Raw genomic sequence first — 16,407 nt, forward strand, 5'->3', positions numbered from 1 at the left:
TTTTTCCTCCCCCTCCTTAGCCACTCCAACGTCGAAGGGGCGTAAAAGGGAGAAAGGGCAGAGGAAGAGAGGGGAAGACGCGTAAGACCGTCGTTTCAGATGCACAAGCCATACTCGAGTGCCAGAGCGAGGAACGCCTGGGAACTTTTCCACGTTTGCGGAGCTCGGGGAGCATCGGGATGTGAGGGGGATGAAAAGGGGAGGAAAGGTTGGAGAGAGTGTAAGAAGAAAAAACAGGGGCGGCTGGTTGGGGGAGGGAGGAGAAGGCTTGCGCCTTTGCCGCGGGAAACCGATGAAGCGTGGCGTCGTTTCCGGATTACTCCTGACTACGCGAGTTGTATAAAAAATTGAAGGGGGGTTTAGTGTGGGAAGAGGTTTTTTCGGGTGGGAGGGGTAGTAAGTGTGTGGGAGTGAAGTCCTTGCTCACCCACACTGACGAATCCATTTTTCGGAATTTAGACGAAGTGCGAGGCGAATGGGAGGCGGAGGTGTGTTGGTCTGTGTGCCAATTCAGGAGAGGGTGGAAATATCGCAGGAGTAGGTGCTGCATGGGATATCTGTGTCTATGAAGAAAGTCGGCGGATGGGCAAAGACGGAGGAGGTGAAGAGAGTCGCTCTTGAGATAGGTGGGCAGATGGGAGGAGCGTGAATAAGTAGTCCTATTAGGACTAAATAACGACTTCTCTTTCAAGAAAAGTGTGCATAATTCATGGTAAATTAGCTGCAAATGTGTCGTGTAGCCGAATACTAATACTACATTCGTATAAGCATGAAATTAAAGGAATTCAAATGACATGGACGCGATTGAAGAAAAATATAATAGTTATAAATGGAAATATTGGGCAGGTAAAATTTTCTATTGAACCTCTTTATTTTTATTAATTACGAAAAATTTCTTAATTAAAAAATACATTTTCAAAATTACCATGGAATGATTTTGGAACGTCTGCAGCAATGTAGACGCTATGGAAAACCCGAGAGTGTGTCACACAACAGATGCGCCTGGAAAACACTAGATCTTTCAGGGTTTCCTGGATCCTTACTAAAATTAATTCGTATCGAAAGTTGGGTAAGATATATGTAGTTATCAACCATAGTGATGAAACTGTTACATTTTCATAATTGAAATGGCAAACATTCGAAAAAATATTTTGAAAGGCAATCATTTTTTGTTATTGTGTTTCCAGTTTTAAAAACACGTAAAATATTAGTTAAGTTAGTATATTAATGTGCCTTAATTTAATATATAATTTAAATATAATAGTTTATGGAGAATGTAATGGTAATGGTAGGTAGGGATTCATAAATCTTAAATCAAAAATCAATATAATCTAAATCATTACTTGTTGTCTTGTTTTGAAGTTAAGTAATTCCTGTAGGCTATAGCCAGAACACTTCAAAAAGCTCCTTTTGGAGCCACTGAAGTGTTCTTATTGTTGGCTAGAGGAATTTACTTAACCTCGCATTCACACCCAATAACTCACACGTCTTTTTTGTTTGCCCTTTGATTGAGCACGAACACCTATTATAATTGAAGGGCAAAAAGTAGCGGAACCCAATGAAGCTAATACAGTTTATATTGAAACAGGAATTGAAATGAGAATTTCACTTCATATTTCAAGCATACATGAACTAATATTCTTCTTACAATCCCAGGTAAATGAATCTCTGTGCTTTAAAATTTATTCATTTTAACTTAGTCCTGTTTAATAAAACATTTCAATTGGTTTTGAATTGTTAAATTCTATCCTTGATTCAATAACCATTATTCCTCGTGATATTTTTGAAAGCATGTATGAGTTTTATAATTTTCATCGGTGGGTAATTAGTGAATTCTTAAATATAATATCATCATATCAATGCTCCATCAATAATTGCGAAGGTTTTTTTAAAAATATTTTCAAAGACAGAATGTTTTTTTATGTGAATTGCTCAAATTAGCAGTTTCACACACGTATAAAAATAATTATGTCACTAATTATTATGGTCATATGAAGGACGTGGTATTGACGAAATTTCTAGGAATTGATATAAAACCTACAAATGGGACTCTTAAGACGGTTGAATTCCTTGGCAAATAATCAGAAGTGATTATTTTATGGCGAGGTCTCGGAGGATGCTCATCCACTTCTATCATATGGTTTCACTAAGGGGTTGATTGGATCTGAATGGCTAATGCTTTTGTCGAATAAGAACTTCTCATTAATGCGCATGTTGAGGTGCCTCCCTAAATTAATGGGAGGCTGCAAACTTTCGGGGAATAGTAGTCATTTAAAGATTGCTCCGATGCTTATCTGACCTGATATGATTCAGATCCGGAATACTGTAGGTCAATTTCTACAGTATAATTGATTGGACTGAACGCGAACTGTGTAAATAAAACTTCAATTTTAAATTCAGTTTTTTCATAATTGTTGGTGATATAGATCAATTCACGCGTTTCACAAAGGCGAATTATGTGAAACAGTTTGCATATAACTGCAGTTTACGACAACTTTTGAAATCATTGATCCATTTTTGAGACTTAATTTTGTTACTTCAAAATGTATGCGTTATTTTCGTTTCCACATAATATTGCTTCTATTCTGTTCCAACTAATACAAGTTAGAAACATAATATGAGTTATAAGATGATTTATAAAGTTATATGGTGTCGAACCATAAATGAAACCAAACTGTCACAAGTGACATTTTATTCCTTGAATGGAAAAAGTTCACCCGACCTAATAGTATCAATTCGGAGGAGAACCAAGGAGAAAATGCCAGACAGTAAGTTGCCTCTGCTACTGACGGGGAATATTTTCCACTCCTTGCCGCTCGGCACTCAGACGCGAACGCGAGCAAAGCGTAGGTGGTTAGCGAGAGAGGGATTTGTTCTGTATGAGAACGGGCGAGAGCATAGCCGAGCTCAGACTATATGATATTGAGGCGGCAGCAATTACCTCATAGCACACCATTCACCCCAGATGGGCCTCGTGCACTGACTGCTCGCATTATACTAAAACAGGACCGGTATTGCTCACAGAGGAAGAGTTGAGAAAAATGAGGATTTTGGTTGGTTTGAGTTTCATACCTTCCTCCTCTTTTTCGCCGAAGTATTTTAGCCATCGCTGCGGTTCGAATTGTTTCAAATTAATACCATCACCAATTTACGGTCCACTATAAAAAATCTATATTTACCGTAACTTCCAATCGTTTAAACTTTTTGCTTTAAATATTCTCTGTCTTCCTAGTTCATCATTACGGTGCACTCAGTTCTAGTATCACGAAAGGTAGTCAATTGAACGGGCAGAGGAAATTACTTTTCATTACATTCTTTATCCTCGATTTTTATGCCTGATTGTCGCCCACGAATCTTGAAGGATTGGAATTTAACCACATTTAATTTCCTATGCTGTTCTATCTGGAGGGCGAGAATCCAAAATCGTTATGTTCATAATTTATATTTTTCTGTTTTTACTGTTCATTTACCTTTCTTTCTCCCCAAAAAATAGTATATTTTAAGTAGTTTTATTTATTATTAATAGGAAGATTAAAATACGGTCAATTTTAGTAAGTTGATTTTTAAACGTATTTTCTTCGCAAGTCTTTGTTTTCATCTACGAGGTCTGACCGAAAAAGATCCAGCCATGCATAATTGAAAGAAAATAGGATACCTGAAACAATGAGGCCTTGGTCTTCTTCGAAGTATTCCCAGTGGAATCTCACACACTTATCCCAGTGTATTTGCCATTTTTCAAAACCATCCGCTAAAAACTCCTTTTTGGGAATTATCATAATCTACGTCGTCCCATTCTCTTTTGTCTCGTCAACATAAAAAAAACTCGTGCTTCAGGTGGGGGGAACTTTCACCTAGCTACAGATGATGACCTAGGTTTTCTGAAAAAGGTCATAACTGGTAATGAGTAATGGATCTACGGCTATGACCCTGAAACCAAATCCCAGTCTTTCCAACAGTCTAAGATTTCCAGAAAACTTCGTCTATATGCTGACGATACCATGATATATCGGGAGATATCCAGTCATAAAGATAGACTATCATTAGCTAACAAGTTAAATGCAATTCAAAAGTTGTGCGAGATATGGGAGCTCGAATTAAAATTGAATGAATGTGCTGCGATCAATTTTTGGTGGAAAATTACATCACCAGAAAACACACTACCCAGGGAACCAACGTTACACACGTGGAATCGGTGAAATACCTGGGTTTAACGATAACTACAGACATGTCCTGGGGGAAACAGTCGTAAAATTTGCGGAAAAGCTAATAAAAAGTTAGGATTTAAAAAAAAATACTTGGAAAATGCAATAAAAGGGTAAAGGAACTTACCTATTTCACTTAAGTTAGGCCCCATCATGAGTATGCGGCAAGTGTATGGTATCCTCAAGAAGTAGGCTTAATTTTGGAGCTAGATCGAGTGCAACGAAGAACAGCTAGATATGTGAAAATTTGTCATGAACAAGGTGGTATTTGTACGAGACTATTAGAAGAATGTAGATAGAAGATCTACATGACCGTAGATTGAAACACAGCCTTGCTTTACGGCCTACATATTAGACAGGCTAATTATCTCAGGATGCTGATGACATGCTACAGGCCCCGACTCACTATATTACTTCTGATCAAGTACGTATAAATATCCTCCATCGGGCAATTAATATCCTCCATCTTTGCCTCCCCTCCGAAGGAGAATTTATTTAAAGTTGACCATTTAGTTTTGTGTAATCTTACTCTTTTTCTCGAACGAATTTCTTTAGGGGCTGCTTGTTCAACCTCTTCAGAAATTGCTCTTCCACATCGATATTTTTAAAGGTAGAGTGGAAGAAGCCAATTAGAACATCGTACGTAATTACTACGTAGTTTCATGTTGGCGATAAATTCATAGTTTTTAGTGAAGTCAGGACATTGAAACTTAATTTGTAAAATACGGCTGGTGTTTTAAAGTAAAGAAACTCTTCAAACTTCGGCCTGGTCTCATTTCTCATATATTTGTCCAAATTCTCCAGCCATGTTCGCCAAGGGTCTTCAGGCGACACGTAGGTTGCCAAAATTTGAGTTTATGCTGATGATAATATAGGCTGCGAATTCCGTTTCACTAGAATGACACTTAAAAGCTTAAATGTTCCGCATAAGGTGAGTCACATGACCAAAACGCGGGTATCCGAACCTCAGCTCTTGGGTAATACTTTCATCCACATGTCTCTACCTCTCTTTATTGAAATTCATTACGTTTCGATCGATCAGATTCTCTTTCATGCGCTTTGCTTCCTTCATTGCCATCCCCATGCCATCCAGAAAGCCGTTCAACCTAGCGCAGTGAAGAACAAATGTGGACTCCCCAGTAAATGTTTTGACGGATTCCCGCGATCGTAATAAAAAAAGGTGGACATCCAAGCGTCTCTTTCAGCCTTTCCATTCCACTCTCAGTCTGTGGGTTCGTGGGTGTGTGTGTGTTTGGGTGTGTGCGGAGTGTACCTGCGTGGTCTGGGTAAAGGGGGGAAAGCGAACTTCCTCCCTACCTTATCGCTCCGTTCCATCGACGCCACCGCCCGGCGGTACTGGTTTCATTGCGCTTACGAAGGGTTTTCGGGCGGACGGAGGGACTGACTCTGATGTCTCCCTTTAGAGCGAGGACGGGCCCCACCTCGCCTCAAAATGTGGCTATCTATACTCGGTCCGCCGGATGCCGCGCGTCGTCGCAGCGAGGAACGAGATGTTCCGGTCCGCCACTCAAGATATCCGTCGTGTGTTTTCCTCTCCCTCCGCCCTGCCGGCCGGCCGGCCGCGTTAAAGCCAACCCGCCTCGCTCTCGCATCCAAATGGTCTCCGCTCTGGAGATTCAACCGGCAGAAACGATGAAATCGAGAGCAGTGCTAACGTAAAAGAAATAAACGCCTATGACAGCCGGAGGGAATCTCTCTGCGAAACCAGCCGTTTATTATGCGTTCCACCAGAAATTTTATAGTGCGTGCACGTTATTTAAGAGGCGATGTTTATTTTTAGTCCTCATTTTTCTTTCTGGTACTGGTTTGGAGTATTTATTTAGTACCGATGTTGTTTCCTGTATATTTTCATTTCACCGCTATTTCGGTGCTATATCTGCGCCCGAGAAAAATTAACTCTTTTGTACCCGCTCGAACGAGATTTCCTCTTCCTTTTAATGCGGTAGTTCCGGACAAATTTATATTCAGTGTAGATCGAAACAAAAAAACTTCTTCTTAGTTAGGACGTTTTACGCTAATTACGTTGATAGTAATAGTAAAAATATTAAATCGACTTTGACAACTATTTTACACTTATTGAAAATTGAACTTGATAATATCAACAAAAAAGGCGAAAGAGAGCAACAAGAAAGTCTTGATAGCCTCCCTTATATGATTTCAGAATGTCATCGGTGTACCACCTCACTGTGCTTACGAGAGCATTTCTCGGCCATAAAGTTTTTTCATTAAAATTGGACGATTATATATGCCTACTTACCAGTAACTGTTAAAGGGGAAATATTATGTTGCCAGATATCTCCAACTCACTGGATAATTTCAATCGTCCACGCCATTTTTAATTTATTAACTAATATTATGAATTGCTGTGACGCTCGTCTGATTCTCCAGATATTATACAATGGCCACGCAAATATATCTACATTTAATTCAATACCCTGCGATTCACCTAAAAATATGTAGTAAGGGGATGCGAGCACCAGGGGGGATTGGTAAGCGATAAGGGATGATATTGGATGGGATTAATAAAGGGAAAACATGGTCTTCAAAGTAAGCATGGGAGACGTCACAGTTTTTCTAACTTCACTATGAGTACTGCTGGATTGACCTTAATATTAAGTGGCAATTAACTACGTATAAGCCAAGCTAATCCATGTTTAAAATCTACTTCATAAAAACCTACTTGGTGTGTATGCTACCTATATATATGCTACCATTTGTGAGAAAACTTGAATAAGAGCCATTCAAATTTTGTTAAATATTTAAATCAGCCGGGTATTTCAAATTATAGAGAAACAATGGAAAACAACGTGGTTATCAATAGCCATTTATCTTTATAGTGAGGAAGCAAATAATCTTTCAACCTGGTTTATGCTTTATGAGGGAATAGATGAACCAATGACTCGGGACATTAAACTTTTCTACAAAATTTTTGTGATGTAACAAAGCAATTATCAAATACCGAATACAAGGCTAAAGTATGTAAACGTTTAAGTTCAGCGTATCTGTTAATTCATGTTTCCTCAGATCTTTTGGAAATCTGTGAGAGTAAACTCTTTACTGTGTTATTTGAAAGTATCACGGGTAAACGAAAAGAAGAACTCTGCCAACCTTAATACGAATATAATTGAAGGATAACTGATATAAACACACTGTCTTTAACCGGTGACAGGTTTATGAAAGTCAAAATTTTTGAAATATCATTATATGCGGGTGGTTATCAGCGAAGCAGGCAGAGCTAAAGATTGTCTTCTTGTTTATGTCTGTGAAATTCTCCTCCTTCGTGATAGTGCTGGATTGTCTTCTTGTTAATGTCTGTGAAATTCTCCTCCTTCGCGATGGTGCTGTTTCTTTCCTCAATTTTCGGAATCTTGTGAAAATGGAGGAATATAAGGCAATTGAAAATAAACAAGCAAAAGGTATGCTGTCAAATCTATCTTGTAGATATTACGGCAAAAAGTTCTCTAGGTAAATTGTTTTGATAAACATAGATATACATATTTTTGCATTTAACCCTGCATCCGAAATTCTTTTTCCCAATCGGTCAGTTAGTGCCATTGTTTTTAAATTGACTGGGAGCAACGCTTCCGATGAAATCCGTTGAAACTTAAGTTATGCTGCTAGTGTGCGAGCATCTGGGGTTCTGCCAGACAAATATACAATAAATTGGCATGAATTATATTTGTAAATATATATGAGTCTCTGAATGAATTAGAATTCCTCAAGACATTACCCGGTAGACTAGACTACATGTATACAAATCACGTAGTGTATGACGCGGTAGGAGGGTTCCCCCACCACTCAGGCGCGCCTTAGTTCAGTCTCCTCCGGGCATGCGTTGAGACATAAGGTGGACTTTTGTGACGTGTGATTGTTTGTGGTGTCGTCGCGCCAGCATGGAGCGCACCGTCGAGCAACGCTACGCCGTGATTTTTTGCGTTAAACTTGAGAAATCCGCGTCGGAGACCCTTAAACTCATTAAACGGGCCTATGGGGATGATGCCTTAAGCCGCACAAGAGTTTTTGAGTGGCACAAAATGTTTAAGGAAGGCCGGGAACTCGTCGAAGACGACCACCGCGTCGGACGCCCGACGACCGCTCGAACCAATCGCCAAAGTGAAAAACGTTTTGGGCTCTGACAGGCGTTTAAATATCGCCCTTATCCGTGAGGAGACCGGCCTTTCAGTCGGAACCGTCCACACCATTGTAACGAGGATCTAGCGATGAGGAAAGTATGCGCGAAGTTGGTGCCAAAAGACTTGAGCGAGGAAAAACTTCTGTGCCTAGAGTTGAGTTGATCTTGAATTTAAGTTTTAACTCTACTTGCGCCTAAGTATTTGCATCATCTAATGTGTTGATCAGTAGTTTTTTAATTCAATTGAATAAGTTTATTCCTTAAAAGTCTTAAGGGACCTAGAGCCACCGTAGATATTCTTATCGTAAATTGTTAAAAGTTTTGATGCCTATTCTCTAAAAGGAAGGTGATTTTTTCCTTTTGTTTTTTTAATCCTAGGATCCTAAACTAACTTTCGAAGAAAAACGAGCATTTTCCTTGTGGCTGAGTGATTTTACTTGCTGAAAATATTAGATAATTCTATTTCCTTAAGGGTCACGACCAAGATTTTGGAAAAGGAGAATTTTAAAAATTCCTTTTTTTTTCGAGTCAAATTCCCGCAAAGTTTCATTGTTTTCAAAGTTTCATGTGAAAGTTGTTGAAGGATTAACTATTGTCAAATTAACTCGATTTATAGTAAATTGTTTGAAAATATTAGGCGCTCAAGTTCTTTGATCATATTTACTATTTCATATTCCAATACGAATATCCTGCCGCAAATTGAGCCAAAATGTAGATCTGCTACGATGAATATGGTTGCCGTCCGTCTCCATATTACACTCTGTACCTCTTCCGCTAGTAAAGCTATTGTTTAATTCAATATAAATAGGAAACTGAAGAGTTTTCCTCCTCGGTATGGTATCTTAGTTTCCCGTTGCTTTCCACATCTCAATTCTACTACCGTTTAATTATATTTTATAATTCCTTCAGTGAGACGAGTGTCGTTGTTTGGTCTTCCTTCGCTCACGTGAAGTAGAGCTGCTGCCCTGTCTATGTTGTCGGCGAATGTTTGAATTACGTCAGCCACGTGACAGGTTTTTGTTTATTTTTCACCATATTACTCGAGGATGGTCCGATACGTCCTCTGAGTAAAAGTGCGATTTTTTCACGGCTGCTTATTCGCCATGCACACTTCCTTGTATCGTAACGAACCTCTGCATCTAGAACTGAACTAAACCCAATAAGCCTGATGGACACATGTAATGGCTAGAATCTGAGACACGAATAATTAGCAAGGGGCCGCACTACAGTAGAATTCCCAATCTTCCACTTAATCTATTTCGTACTAAGTTTTCTTATTTAATTTGTCCCGTCTTGTTCTTTACTACTAATACAAAACTCAAATAATGTTTTGAATGTTATATCAAATGACAAATTTTGGAATTCGAGTATGGCTAACTTATTGCTCAAAATAATCAGAGACGTTTCCCTTTTGCATTGAGTCAGTCTTCGCCAGTGATTTAAAATTTCTGTTGCCTTTGTATGCTTTCTTTGAGAATGACTCGACCTAGAAACGATAAAACTGAACTCAGCATGTGGTATTCACTGCGCTGAGCTAAATGTCGTGACCTTAACACGCGATGAAACTGTCTTTTCGCTGTATTTCAGGTAATTTCTTTTTTTTTGGTGATCATTCAAGCAGTGCATCTGATTTTCTTGATTCTCTTTTGGCACCTGATTATCATTCGTTTCACCTCCAATTTATGGAAAATCATCCTTAATAAACACGTTTCCCTGGAATGCTTTTTGGATTGGAAACTTTCCGTATCTAATGTGTTCCCTGTCATCTGGAAGATAACTATACTTGCTTCGTCTGTTTTGTTCATTGTCTAAATTTTTATTTCCTCTCCCTGAAATTTTTCTTCTATCTATATGCATGGAATTTTTTGGTTTTTATGAGGATTACTCCTTTTTAATTTTTTTATTGCATATCTTCTTGGTTCCTCTTCATTTTCAGCATATTGGTATTCATTGTTTGGGTAATATTTTGTAACTGTATATAAATTAATCATATGCCATTTTTTCTAGTCAATTCCTATTCCGCTGCTAACTAACAGCTTTGTGACGATGAATTACGCTTTCAATCCGTTCAGCGATGCTAATTATCAGACAGATTTAAAATTTACTTATTAATTCTGCAATAAATTTTTCTACTATTGCGTTAGTATTCTAAAAACACAACAATTTGGTCAGTGCCGTACCCATTTTTTTAATGAGAGGCTTCGTTTAAATCATTCTCTCCTATGATTTGTGCGTAGTCCCTTCGATGTCATTCTTTCCTCGTATGACCTTTGGCGGTAGAAAATCCCCTCCACCGTAGCTCAAATAAAAGAAAGATTCACCGGTAGTAAAGAAAACCGGCTATTTGGATCTCCTTTAAGAAGGACACGGTCGGACTGCCTTCAGTACTCCTTAAATCCACCCTTTCTTCACTCAGAAGCCACCAATACCACACCCCGCAAATGTCCGTTTTTATTTCCTCTCCGGTCGAGCGGTGGGGGTGGGGAAAATGGCAAAAGGGTCAGGGCTGCTGAGGCTTAACGTAGGGCATATGAGCGGGGGTCATGTGGCAGGAAGGGCTGGGAAAAAGTGATGTCCTGAGGTGCGGGGGTGTTGGAGGGGAGGAAAAGGATTTTGCTTAGGGGCGTTGGCCCTTGGTGAGGGGGGCACGGCCGAAGGAAAGGGTGAATAAGCTATGGGTGACTGCTTTATTCATGACGTCACAGACATGTTCAGGGTCCGCTTAGGAGAGGGAGGCAAAGGTTCCGCGTTCGCCGCTTTGAATAAAACAGCCGTCATCGGAGGCTAACTCGGAGTACTTTGTTCCGAAGGCTGCTGTTCTCCATTTTCTCCACTGTTTACCTCTTCGGACTTCCTTGCCGACGTACCGTCCGTTTTGGAAGCCTCCTGGGGCCACGCTGTCGGTCTCGCGATTGTATTGGCCCCTTCCACCGCACTCCTCGGAGGGAGTCTGTGTACCACTTGCGAGAGTCTATAAAGCTTTGCGAACGGCGAGGCCAGATGGATGGATGGAAATCAAATTCAAATTGTAACTTTCAATGATGATTATCGTTTTTGGTGCTTTTGTGTTCCATTACACCTTTATAAAACTTTTCATCAGTGTCTCACTTCCTAGTGTTTATTTGGGAACACCATGGACAGATCAATTTTATCCAAAATATCTATAAATATCACGGTCAAATTTTCATAAAAAAATTGTGCGTTTTTTGATGTTTTCAGTTTATCCATGTGATGAATGTTAAATTTCATGAAAATTTTATATGTATTGATCTTCACAACTATTTTATCAGGTTGTAATATATTTTACTCTTGTATGCCCTAAGAACGGTCTGAATTTATTGTGACTCACGTGTTAACATCACCATTGAGTAATAAAGAGGATAAAGTTTTATTATATATGCTTATTTCTAGTGGAAGTTTAATTTTTATGAGTGCCTTTATTATCAGTTAACAGGTAGACTCTATATTTTTAGTATTATTAAGTCAAATAAGTCTTCCCTTATATGGTAGCTGTAGACGTTTTTTAATTCCTCAAATGATTTGGAAATTAATAACATCAGTGAATATTATCAGTTAATATCACTAATTAATATTTAGGCATTATTTTATAGCTCTCTTTGTCACCTATATTTTGAGAAAAAGGATGTTAGGGATGAAAATAATGTCGTTAGTTAACTACGACAACAAGGAGAGGTTAGCGGAATTGTGAAGTACGTAGTACGCTCTCATTTGCAAAAATATTCTGTGCTGGTATCAATGCAGGTCCTATTTACATATTTGATTTCATGTGATAAAAATACTCTTAGAAAATGCTTAACTATATTTGTTTCAACACAATACCTGGATATTCTAGGATATTCAGATGATATAACGTCAAAGCGATTCTCATAAATTAATAAAGCGAATCGTGGATGTAGAAGAAATTGTAAATGAAATGATTCTAACCACTATAATGCGTGGTCATTTATTAATGGGTTAATTTAATGAATCATTGCTAACCATTTGTTATTATTGGGATGCATTAGTTTGAGCTAAAGTGTGAGCATAAATCAAATCCGAGAAAATTTAATAAAGTTGAGGTTTGGATATCGATTCTAGCGTTTGTTGTAAGGCATAAATTAATTTGAAAATAAGCGTTATAAATTCTTCCATTTCCCTCTCAGGTAATAGCTCACCTAATCGATAATGTCTGGAAAATATGGAAACGATTTCGCAAAATTGCACGCTGAATTTTAGAGAGAAATCGCCAGTTCAATACCCTTAAATCTAATGAAGGATGATGCTTCGGCCAAATTTCATGCTTCAAAACTTTCCTCGTAGTTTTTTTGGGGGACTTGGACTTAATTTAGTTTTACTTGATTAATACGCGATTCAAATTTCGTAGGCTTTACCTAAATATATTCACTAATTATTTACTTTATTTTGAGTATTGTTTCCTACTTAAAACAAGGTTTATCGGCTAAAGGTTAAAACGAAGTTTATCGGCTAAAATTCTATTTTCCTGTAGTCTTGGTGGACAGTTAGTTAGCAGTTCAAGTTTATTAAACTGCTATTTGAGGTTATTAAAAGGATCGCATGTAATTTAAATCGACATTTTGCATTAAAGGGAACATTCTATGTAATAATGCCGCATATACTGTGTTTTTAATTAAAAATATTTTTGTTAACTCTAAAGAATTTCAACAGCAGTATTACGTGGTACGCCTAAAGAAAGAACTTGTTAAAAGTGTTATAGTATAGTTGAGCACGCATCACCGGTGGAGGTAATTTTTTTTACGATGGGCATAAAGAAGTATCTTCCTTAAGGAATAATTTTTCACCCTCCGGTTGAGTAGTCGTGTGCGGGAGAGACTGTTGGATTCCATTTGTATTAATTACAAGAGAACTCCTGCGTGGCATTCCATAACTAAAACCAGCGGCACGGTATGTTGCAGAGCCTTTTAGAATATTGAATGCGGACGTACTTGCGGGTATTTGCGATTCAATTATTCATTTCTGCTGCGGTAAGGACTTGCTTCCCAGTTCACGCACTTAAATAATTCATCAGAATTAAAACCTTGAATCAAGTTTTTGTGCACTGAAGCGTGAGGGATGGGAGCGGGAGTGTGCAGTAGGCCCCAAAATGGCTGGTGTATCATGAAACTCACTTTTTGCCTCTGCCTTTGCCTCTCTCCATGACGCCGGCTGGATGTGTGAGGAGCCGAAATAATGCTCATTATCTCTCTCTCTCTCCGTTGTTCCCTTCTGGATGCGAAATCTAGTTGAGTGCCTTCCTCCTATTTGGCCATATACAAGTACGAACTTGACCCTTCCTTCTGAATCGATACCGCTGTTCCCAGTTTTGCGCACCAAAATAGTTTCTTGCTCGCATAATAAAAAATGACCTTTATTTTCGTCCTGACGAAAACAAGAGTGGAATTAAAAATCCTTGTGGCTAAATCAATGCATATATTATTTATTTGTGATTGTTTGGAAACAAACTTTGGCATTTATATTAAAAATGTAATCATAAGGAATAGGAAAACTAATTTTAATCACTAAAATATTTTTAAAAAAGTTGTAAGTTAATAATACGCAAAATTATATTAATTTTTCTTATACTATTCAAACATGCTTAGCATTCTGAAACTCGTTTTGTGATAGGTTGAGGTAGATAAAGAAACCTAAAGAAAATAGTTCGATCAGAAAGTCATAAGTAGTTAATGTGGTCTCTAGGAGAAATGTGCATTGGAAAATCGTCCATTATTTTGCTAACCAAAATTTTGCATGCATTTTGCGCTATAATTATCTCAGGAAATAATCTTCATTGTCGTAATTTTAAAGTTTAAGGCCTTCTTGCCTGTTTGGAAAAATAGTAAGTGGGATATAATAAGTTTTAAGTAATATAATGAAGCATTGGCATAACTAAAAAGCGTTGCAAGTTTCGTTTTGAAATGAATATGCATTCCTTGAAGTTCTATCTCATGAGACCCTGTTTTACATTTTGTTCTATTTGCGGAAAGTCCACCACCATTAGATAATGGTAAACTTTGAATCAAAAAGTAATCATAAGTTATTTCATTTTAGCGAACTCATAATCTAGACGATGATTGTAACTCTAATTAGTAATTTGGAATACAATCGATTATTGTCAAGCTCATGGTCATATAAGAAGTCCAATGGTGTCATTCAGCAATCAAGAGCAATTGGTGATGCCAATTGGTCACTAGTTTGTTTAGTTTGTGGCCTAAGTTGCAGGTGTGGGACCGCTTTGTGTTTTGTCCTGATGCCTTCTGTGATTAATTTGAGGAGACTTGGAAGTAGTGAGTGGGGTGAATCGTGACGTCTTCCAACTTGCTCTCTTGGGAAGGAATAGAGGTAATGAGAGTCGAGCATCCATTTCACCAGACCTAACTGATTGCAAGTTGATTCGGTAAACAGCATGAATTCCACCGCCACCTGCGGCCCATTTCTTAAAGAAACGTCGGTTTTTCTATTCCTTGTAATTTGCACGCGCGTAGTTTGCCGATGTCATAAGCGGAGAAGCACCTGTTACATACATTATACTCTTCATGCACTTGAATGTTTTGCGTTGGAAACAAACTTAGGGGAAAGGAATTAATTATAAATCAGCCGGTAGAATATAGAGATGCGCTCCTGGGATCGAACCCATGCTTTTGCTACGGGAAACTTTTTGATTTCCCTCCATGCCAATCCGATCACCATATGTTATTTTCATGCATATGGCGTACGGATAACATCCTTTAAAAAAAATAGTTCAACATTATTATTTTTCTCAGGTTTGAAGAAATGGGAGGGTTTTATGTCCACAAACGATACCGTAGTCGAACGGGGCTCGCGTTTCGGTATCGTGCGACGCAGCGTTCTTGCTATTACTTGTGCCGGCCTTATCCTTTTTACAGATCGCCTTCAAAACCTGTCATCGAAAAATAAATGGGCTATTGCATATGAGCTGAGGCCGATGGTAGGCTGCGGTCGTTACCCACACCCACGGCGAAATATGCCGTAGATCCCTTTCGCGGGGAAATCCCTCCTCTCCGCCGTGGTCTCACGGCGCGCCAAGCAAGCGGGTAAAGCTTATTCGACGCTCTCGTCGGGATCCGTCGTCGTGTTTATTTCTCCCGGGACTCCGTTGACTTTTTATCCCGCGGATCGATCCCCGAGCTCGTGGGAGATGAAAAGTACCATGGAAACATGCATCTAGCCAGCCCTGGGAACACACACACATATCTCCTCGTAGACTCTCTTAGTCTCTCGCTCTCCTTTTGCTCCCTCGCTCTGGAAACCCGAGAAGTTTTCCGACGGGGACTCCTCCTCGGACAAAGTTGGAGCTGTAAATATTCGGATAGTTTTCAAAACGTTTGGGATTAATGTTGTGGAAATAATGTCGTATAACTTCTTCGTGGAGGAAATACCCTAATAATATTCAACTCTTCCACCTACCCATAACCGATCTGTTAATAGGCTATTTTGTTCGAAGTTATCGGAAATATATGTATGTATGTATGTATGTGTGTGTATATGTAAACACATACATACATATATGTGTATATATATATATATATATATATTTATTTATTTATTTATTTATTTATGCATAGCACTGATGTGAATAATAATGTATATGAAGTTAGCACTGGTGGACAAAGACAAAAACGTTAGGAGTTCTTCCCTTTTCTTCCTTGAAAAAGGTGGCTTTGACCACCGAAAATTCGAAAACTAGTGATTTTCTTGTCTTTTTTATGCGTTTCTGTGTTTTTATCTTTGTTCACTAGCGCTAAATTCATATAAATTATAAATATATGTGTATATATATATATATATATATATATATCTTCGAAATGGAACGCTCTTCGGCGACGCACAAATATATAAAAACACAGATTTAGATTTTTAGATCATAGAGAGGCAAAGAAAGGACACTAACAATATGTTATTTGACGTTTCGACGGCTCGGCCGTTGTCTTCAGAAGACGAATATTGTGAGTGTCCATTTTTTGTGTCTCTATGGTCTAAAAATCTACATCTGTGTTTATATATATATATATATAT

This window comes from Hetaerina americana, unplaced genomic scaffold (genome assembly GCF_022747635.1).
Source record: "Hetaerina americana unplaced genomic scaffold, ioHetAmer1.1.p SCAF_43, whole genome shotgun sequence".
Lineage (NCBI taxonomy): Eukaryota > Metazoa > Arthropoda > Insecta > Odonata > Calopterygidae > Hetaerina > Hetaerina americana.